The 9,201-nt window shown below is 48.7% G+C and overlaps 3 non-coding genes across 3 annotated transcripts; all 3 read left to right on the top strand.

Moving 5' to 3' along the window:
- Positions 1-6,526: 6,526 nt before the first annotated feature.
- Positions 6,527-6,599, top strand: TRNAT-CGU (transfer RNA threonine (anticodon CGU)). The gene has a single exon. It is a non-coding gene; the product is annotated as a tRNA-Thr (tRNA).
- Positions 6,600-6,982: 383 nt separating this feature from the next.
- TRNAT-CGU (transfer RNA threonine (anticodon CGU)) lies at positions 6,983-7,055 on the top strand. Its single transcript has one exon. It is a non-coding gene; the product is annotated as a tRNA-Thr (tRNA).
- A 383-nt stretch (positions 7,056-7,438) lies between these two features.
- Positions 7,439-7,511, top strand: TRNAT-CGU (transfer RNA threonine (anticodon CGU)). Its single transcript has one exon. It is a non-coding gene; the product is annotated as a tRNA-Thr (tRNA).
- Positions 7,512-9,201: the final 1,690 nt, after the last annotated feature.

Consider the following 9,201-nt stretch of genomic DNA (forward strand, 5'->3'; position numbering starts at 1 on the left):
TCCCACGCCAGAAGTAGCGTTGTCGAATGCGATGGTAGGTTTTGAATACCCCAGAGTGCGCGCATTGCGGATCAGAATGGAAGGATTCACATATCTCTGACCACAGACTGCGGGGTATCACGAGTAACCACTGCCGGCCGTCGGCGTCGTAATTGCGTCGGTGTAGAAGGCCGCAACGAATGGTGAAATGGCGAGCTTGACGACGCAATGCACGCGTGGATGGCGTTGCGGATGGATCAGAGAGCAAGTCGATCAGCGGGCCGATCCAATTATCCTTTCGCTGTTCGGTAGCCATTATCTCAACGTCAATGGCAGAAACAGCAGCCGAGGATACTGAGCTGAGCACATCACCTTCAGGCAGAGGGGAGCGCGAGAGGGCGTTAGCGTCAGCATGCTGGCGTCCGTTGCGGTACAGCACGCGGATGTCGTAGTCTTGTAAACGAAGAGCCCAACGGGCGAGATGGCCTGAGGGATCCTTCAATGATGAAAGCCAGCATAGTGCATAATGGTCGGTGACGACATCGAATCGGCGACCATACAAATACGGTCGAAACTTTGTAAGAGCCCAGACAATCGCCAGGCACTCTTTCTCTGTGACGGTGTAGTTTGTCTCAGCTCTCGTGAGCGTACGGCTTGCATATGCTACGATATATTCAGGGAATCCGGGTTTGCGCTGCGCCAGGACAGCGCCGAGGCCTACACCGCTGGCGTCTGTGTGCACCTCCGTCGGGGCCGTAGGGTCGTAGTGGCGTAGAATGGGAGGAGACGTCAACACATGGCGGAGCTTCGCGAACGCGTCGTCGCACTCAGACGACCACGAATTAAGGGACCCGTTACTTCCAAGGAGCTTCGTCAGCGGTGATATGATCATGGCAAAGTTTCGTATGAAGCGTCGGAAGTATGAGCACAGGCCCACGAAACTACGCAGTTCTTTGACGGACGCAGGTTTGGGGAATTCGGCCACGACCCGAAGCTTGGCTGGGTCACGAAGAATGCCATCCTTGGACACGACGTACCCAAGGATGGTGAGTTGCCGTGCTGCAAAGCGGCACTTCTTCAGATTTAGTTGCAAGCCGGCATTGCTGACACGTGCAAAAACTTCTTTCAGACGTTGGAGGTGCGTAGAGAAATCTGGAGCGAACACAACAACGTCATCGAGGTAACACAAGCACGTGTGCCATTTCAAGTTGCGCAGCACGGTGTCCATCATGCGCTCAAAGGTCGCAGGTGCATTACATAGATCAAACGGCATGACGTTGAATTCGTACAAGCCGTCGGGTGTGATGAACGCAGTCTTCGGTCGAGCGTCATCAGCCATGGGTACTTGCCAGTACCCCGGGCGCAGATCGAGAGAAGAAAAAAATGCGGCTCCGTGAAGGCTGTCAATTGCGTCATCGAGGCGCGGCAGTGGGTAAACATCCTTGCGAGTGATCTTATTGAGCCGTCTGTAGTCCACACAGAACCGCGCAGAACCATCTTTCTTCGCAACAAGAACAACAGGAGACGCCCATGGACTGTCCGAGGGCCGAATAACGTCGCGTCTGAGCATATCATCAACCTGCTCGTTAATTTCCCGACGTTCAGCAGGCGACACGCGGTAGGGACGTTGCCGTAATGGTCGATGGGCACCAGTGTCGATACGATGCGTAACAGCGGACGCACGACCGAGAGAACTTCGCCCGACATCGAAAGAAGAACGATATTCTCGCAACAGGTTCAGAAGCTGGGCACGCTGTACCGACGTGAGGTTGTCATCAGTGTAAGGGCCAAATACATCAGGAGATTATGAATCAGAAGTGGAAACAGCACTGATGGTACGCAAATTGGGACAACGCGAGTCATCAGATACGTCCAGGACTTGTGCGTTATCCACTGGTTCCGCTCTGCCGAGACATTCCCCTCGAACCAAGGTAACAGTGTACGGAGATGGGTTGGTCACGAAAATAGAGGCGTTGCCCTGGGTGATTTGCATGGTCGCGAAAGGTACTAGCAACCCTTTCCTTCGGCAAGCACGGTCGGATGGCGAAACGAGTGCAATTGTGTCGGAGAGTCCAGCGCAGTAGACAGATACACCCATCGTGGAGCTTGGAGGCACTATGGTATCGTCTTTCACGAGAATCTTGCTCACTTTCGAAGAACTGTCTTCGGGCATCAAATGCGAGAAGGGGGAGAGTTCAATTTCGGCGGCGGCACAATGAATGACGGCGTCGTTGCGGGAGAGAAAATCCCACCCCAGGATGACGTCATGAGAGCATGCGGGAATGATGATGAATTGGGCGACATACAGAACGTCCTGAACGGCAACGCGAGCTGTGCACCCTGCTGTAGGATCGATTCGATGCAAACCGGCGGTACGAAGGGACAATCCAGAAATCGGCGTCGTCACTTTACGAAGCAAGCGGCAAAATTTTTCGTCCATAACGGATACTGCAGCTCCTGTGTGAGTAAGAGCAGATGCGTGAACACCGTCCACAAGCACGTCAATGACATTAGATGGGCGGCTCTGAGGGCTTTCACAATGCGATAGCATCGCAGTCCTTGCCTCGGGGACTGCGACGACTAGTTTTCCCGCTCGTGAGCAGCTGAACTTGGCCGCATGGGGGACGGGGAACGACGTCGTGGAGACGGTGACCTACGAGAAGATGAAGCTAGGCGAGTTGGCGGTGGCATAGACGGCGTTTCCTCGTGATAGGTACGCCTGATCTGGCCAGCAACAGGCGACGAGATATGGGGCGTCTGTACGCGAGTGCAATAACGTGCTACGTGGCCGGCGTAACCGCAGGCAAAGCAAATGGGCCGGTTGTCGGATGTGCGCCATCGGTCCGCCGGGGTAGGTCTTGTCCATGACGCAAGAGCCGATGGACGGAACGGTGGCTGGAAAGGCTGCAGGGGGTGCTGGAGCTGAGTCTGAGAGGTCACGTCAACATACGTAGCCGGCATACCCGCTGCAAAGGATGGAGGTCGTGCGGCAGCTTCGGCGTAAGTCAGTGGAACGGGCGCTTGAACGACTGGAGGCGGCCTGGCGACCACTTGGGCGTAACTTGGGGGTACAGGAGCCGGAAGCTGTTGTGGGTGGTACGCAGGCATGACCTCCGCTATTTCCTGCTCAATCGTAAGGCGGATGGGGGGAAAATAGTAGTGGCCGATTGTTGAGCAGCCGGTGGGTGGGCAAAGGGCAGGAGAGAGAACTGCCGTGCGATTTCCTCACGTATGAAGGACTTGAGGTCTGCCAGCAGTGCACCTGGTCACAGCTCGCCTCCAAGCCTGCAAGCCCGGCATCTCGTGGTGTGGAGCGACGGGTCATCGAACGCTGCCGGCGGAGCTCCTCGTAGCTCTGGCACAGCGTGATGACCTCAGCTACTGTGCCTGGGTTTTTGGCAAGCAGCATCGTGAAGGCATCATCGGCAATGCCCTTCATGACGTTCCGGATCTTGTCTGATTCGGACATGCTGTCGTTGGATGTCTTGCATAGGTCCAGGACGTCTTCAATGTAACTGGTGAATGATTCACCGGCCTGCTGAGCGCGTTCGCGTAAGCGCTGCTCGGCTTGCAGCTTACGAACGGCAGGGCGGCCAAAAACGTTGGTGATAGCGGTCTTAAAATCGGACGTGGTTGTTATACCACATGCCGGCCACACCCGCGAGGTAGAAAACCAGGTTGCCGAGTTTACCTGCCTCGTCCCAATGATTGGGGACGCTGACGCGTTCGTACATGGCGAGCCAGACCTCGACGTCGGTGCCATCCGCGCCGGTGAAGACAGGTGGGTCGCGGATGCGGGGGACACCGGAACATGGCGTCGGCGCAGGAGGAAGCGTTTGCTGGGCGGCGTCTTGTTGCATGGTTGAAGGCACGGTACGGGATCTAAGCTCCAAGGGCATCGAATGTGAACCGAAGATGTTTGAAGGGCACAGCACTCTCCACCAAAATGTTAAGGCGTTTATTAGCCGGCCCACAGTGAGCAAGCACAATGGCGACAGTAACGGCCAAGCACGGGCTCTCAGCGCGAGCGGCGTCCTTGTTGGGTAGCCCCACTAGAAGGTATTCAAGAGTTCGACCCATTTCATAGTTCGGAGGCTTCGCTACAATATATATATATATATATATATATATATATATATATATATATATATATATATATATATATATATATATATATATATATATATATTGAAATACCACTGTTTAGCTAACGCTTTATTCGAGCAACAGCAAGATGGCGCCAATGACAAAGAGGAGCGAGGCGAAGACTGATGCGATGGTTATTTAGAGATGAGGAAGATGAAGTCCCATGAATTCTTACACTAATTTCCCCCGCTGAAGGAAGCGGCGAGCCTGGCCGCGAATCACGCTGTGGAATGCAAATGATAGAGCTTGAGACGCAATACGTGCACAATCTGTGTCCCGTGGGAGCGTTGGTCAGTGGGGGCATGAACAGGTGTGACACGGTAGTTCACCGGTGAGGTCTGTTCGACAACTTTGTTGGGGCCAAGATAGCGTAACGCACCCCCGTATTCACAAACGCTCTTCGACTCGACTTTCACCATTCACTAGACAGAGTTGAGCACTGTGCCACAACTCGGCTGAAAATGATGCTGCGCTACTCAAGAATCGCAGCAGACTATTGCAGATATGCAGTGACTTGCCGTACCTACAGATGGCACTCCCATCGGCTTTCTCAAGTGAAGGCGAAGCGTTAAGTGAAGAGAGGTTCTAAAACATGGGGGTCAAGCTTCTCGCATAAGCCAGGCGTTCATGCAGAAGTCCCCAGAAGTACATCGTCACTATGGCGATGGAGAATAACGCGGTGAGTGGCATTTTAACGATGTTTGGGATTTTCGTGGTTAGCTTCGGTGTTTACACGAGCAAGGCGACGTCATTGAGCAACCCGAGACAGAAACTGGTCACAAACAAATGGTGAAGACTTGACGGGGCCAGAAAAGAAAGAAAGGTGGAGTGTTGATGTCAGTTGGCGTCCGTATAGTCGTAAAAATGGAGAATAGCCAGTGGGTTCGTTAAACTGGCGTGTTATATGCATAAGTGACAAAGAAAAGAAGGGCATCCCAGTTGCGATGGTCAGGTCGGATATACAAGGACAGCATGTCGCACAGCGTGCGATGAAATCTCTCCGTTAAACCATTGGTTTGTGGGTGATAGCTCGACATTGTTTTATGAACTGTTTTTGATGCTTGAAGAACATCACTGAGCGTGTTTGAAAGAAGTGCCTTGCTTTGGTCGCTCAAAAGAACACGAGGCGCCCTGTGACGTAGGTATATTGCATTCAAGAAGAAGTTCCTACTTTGGGAGCAGTTCTTGAAGAGATTGAGGTCGTGTCAGCGTACTGGTTCGAGTGATCATTCACGGTGTGGATTCATCTCTTGCCGTCTGATGTAGTTTGGAGGGACCCGGAGAGGTCAATTCCGACGGCAGAGAACGGCTCTGGTGGGCAAGAAAGTGGTTGTAGGGTCCCGACTGGAGCAGTAGTAGGCCGCTTGTGGTGTTGGCAAAGTGCACACGAGGCAATATACTTAGCTACCGTCGTGGAATGACCTGGCCAGGAGAATCGACTGCGGATGCGCTCGTAGGTTTTGTAGTAACCAAAGTGGCCTGACGTCAGTTCGTTGTGTAAAGCATGTAGAACTTCATTGCGTAGTGCACGTGGTACGACGGGAGCCCAGCCTTCCGGTTGGGAAATGTATCGATAGAGAACATCGTCCTCCAACTTGAATAGTCAGAGTTGTTTCCGGAGCCTCGCATTTAGGGAAGACGATACACCGGTAAGCTGACCAATGAGGTCTGTGCCATAAGAATCGGCTCGCTGGTGAGTGGTAAGTACTGAAGTACGGGTGGATGAAGGTAGGGCAGGAAGGGATGATATCCGTGAGGCGTCCTTCACATAGCCAATTTGACAAGGGGATGTGACGTGTGCCGAAGCCTTTGCCAAAGGGAATCGTGACGAAGCGTTGGCGGCCTATTGTTGTCTTCCGGTCTTTTAGATGACGTCAAAGTCATATTATTGTAACCAGAGAATTCAGCGACCAAGTCACCCCGATAAGTTTTTATTGTTGACAACCAGCAAAGAGCATGGTGGTCTGTCAAAGCAGTAAAATATCGACCATGTAGATACAGAAGAAACTTTTGAATGGACCAGACAACAGCCAAGCACTCTTGTTCGGTTATCGAGTATCTCTTCTTAGCAGAGGTCAGAGTGCGGCTTGCATACGCGACAACTTTCTCGCGAAAGCCATGGTCGAGCTGAAGGAGTAAAGCGCCCAGTCCTTGTGTGCTAGCGTCAGTGTGTAATAACGTAGGTGCCTTGTCATCATATATATATATATATATATATATATATATATATATATATATATATATATATATGCCCGCTCATAATAAGTTCACGTGCTACGTGACGCCAAACATGCGCATAAGAGTGTTTTCACACTCGTTGTTTGGCTTATAGATGGCGCTGACTGTCACTCCTACTTCTAAATTCACAGATAAACCCAAAAAAGTGGATGGAGGGAGTGCCGCTGTAATAGCTCAGTGGTTAGAGCATCGAACGCGTAATTCGAAGGTCGTAGGTTCGATTCCTGCTTACAGTTGGTAATTTTTTCATCCACTTTTCTTTCTTCTTATTTACATTCCATTAATGTTAATAACTTCCCCTGTACATTCCTTGGCATTACTGTCTGTTATATCTCATTATTATTGTGTTAAAAACACGGAAAAACGAGCCCTTAGGTATACACTTCTTTCCCTTATTTCATTGAACGAGGGTCTCGTACTGGCAGACTTGGTGTGTTTAGGTTGTATAAGAGGGACAATTAATCAGCTGCCCGCTCATAATAAGTTCACGTGCTACGTGACGCCAAACATGCGCATAAGAGTGTTTTCACACTCGTTGTTTGGCTTATAGATGGCGCTGACTGTCGCTCCTACTTCTAAATTCACAGATAAACCCAAAAAAGTGGATGGAGGGAGTGCCGCTGTAATAGCTCAGTGGTTAGAGCATCGAACGCGTAATTCGAAGGTCGTAGGTTCGATTCCTGCTTACAGTTGGTAATTTTTTCATCCACTTTTCTTTCTTCTTATTTACATTCCATTAATGTTAATAACTTCCCCTGTACATTCCTTGGCATTACTGTCTGTTATATCTCATTATTATTGTGTTAAAAACACGGAAAAACGAGCCCTTAGGTATACACTTCTTTCCCTTATTTCATTGAACGAGGGTCTCGTACTGGCAGACTTGGTGTGTTTAGGTTGTATAAGAGGGACAATTAATCAGCTGCCCGCTCATAATAAGTTCACGTGCTACGTGACGCCAAACATGCGCATAAGAGTGTTTTCACACTCGTTGTTTGGCTTATAGATGGCGCTGACTGTCGCTCCTACTTCTAAATTCACAGATAAACCCAAAAAAGTGGATGGAGGGAGTGCCGCTGTAATAGCTCAGTGGTTAGAGCATCGAACGCGTAATTCGAAGGTCGTAGGTTCGATTCCTGCTTACAGTTGGTAATTTTTTCATCCACTTTTCTTTCTTCTTATTTACATTCCATTAATGTTAATAACTTCCCCTGTACATTCCTTGGCATTACTGTCTGTTATATCTCATTATTATTGTGTTAAAAACACGAAAAAACGAGCCCTTAGGTATACACTTCTTTCCCTTATTTCATTGAACGAGGGTCTCGTACTGGCAGACTTGGTGTGTTTAGGTTGTATAAGAGGGACAATTAATCAGCTGCCCGCTCATAATAAGTTCACGTGCTACGTGACGCCAAACATGCGCATAAGAGTGTTTTCACACTCGTTGTTTGGCTTATAGATGGCGCTGACTGTCGCTCCTACTTCTAAATTCACAGATAAACCCAAAAAAGTGGATGGAGGGAGTGCCGCTGTAATAGCTCAGTGGTTAGAGCATCGAACGCGTAATTCGAAGGTCGTAGGTTCGATTCCTTCTTACAGTTGGTAATTTTTTCATCCACTTTTCTTTCTTCTTATTTACATTCCATTAATGTTAATAACTTCCCCTGTACATTCCTTGGCATTACTGTCTGTTATATCTCATTATTATTGTGTTAAAAACACGGAAAAACGAGCCCTTAGGTATACACTTCTTTCCCTTATATATATATATATATATATATATATATATATATATATATATATATATATATATATATATATATATAGGGAGGTAGGAAACTATGAGAACGTGGCTTGTGCCCCCACAGCAGGCGGGACTTCTAGAGGCTCCAGCCTCAGAACGAAAAAAGCGGTGTCAAAAGTGCACCTTGAGTGACCATGTTTTCTTACCAGCGTTTTGTAGAGCTTTGTGAGATTGTATCTAAATGAGGTGACTGCCAGTCTCGCTTCGTATTATATTGCCATTTGGCGCAATCAAATTCATTGCTTCACCTTTTCGGTGAAACAAAATTTTCGCAATCATCCCTGTCACAGTCGAGAACTGCACTTGATATTACGCGCACTATCATATATAGCCCCCGCGAAAGCATCTTGAGACACAACCAGTTATGAACCCGCTATGCACGTTTTGCAGATTCAGTATCAGTTATTTAAGCCTCATACGTAGGAAAAGAATCTGAAACGCCTGGTGCCACATAAAACTGCATGCGATTCGGAATTCTGTTTACTGTGTTCTCTCTATCTCATGTATTTTCGGATACAGAAGAACCAATACTGCAATCATCTTTATTCCCGTGTCTCCATAACTTCCTGACCATGTGCATTTTGTTTCTCCCGCATACGTTGGCAAACACCATTGCACATATTTCCCAATTTCAGGCTACAACAAACCGAGGTGTATGTACACTCATTCCTACTTGAACGTGCGAGTGTCAGCAGAGCCGCTCCTGTCCCTTACTTTGTGAAACGTTCGCATATCTATGAATATATAATGATTTGCCCTTTTGGCGAAACTGTGACTTCTTTATGATGAGTACAAAGTATTTTCACTATTGACACAACGTCTAACGAGGTAAAAGAACCAGTATTGTGTTTAGGTAATATCTTCTGCTTATCAAAAGGGTGCTTTTTATTTTTGCCACAGATCAATACCAAGTTGGCCGCTTTTCAGTCTTAAACAAATTGAGCAGCGTTTGATCAAGAAACTAGTGTCCAGCATACTCACTTATAAAGCGAACTTTATAAACATTCACACCCCTATTAAGGTGCGTGCAC

The sequence above is a fragment of the Rhipicephalus microplus genome, chromosome X (assembly GCF_043290135.1).
Source record: "Rhipicephalus microplus isolate Deutch F79 chromosome X, USDA_Rmic, whole genome shotgun sequence".
NCBI classification, from domain to species: domain Eukaryota; kingdom Metazoa; phylum Arthropoda; class Arachnida; order Ixodida; family Ixodidae; genus Rhipicephalus; species Rhipicephalus microplus.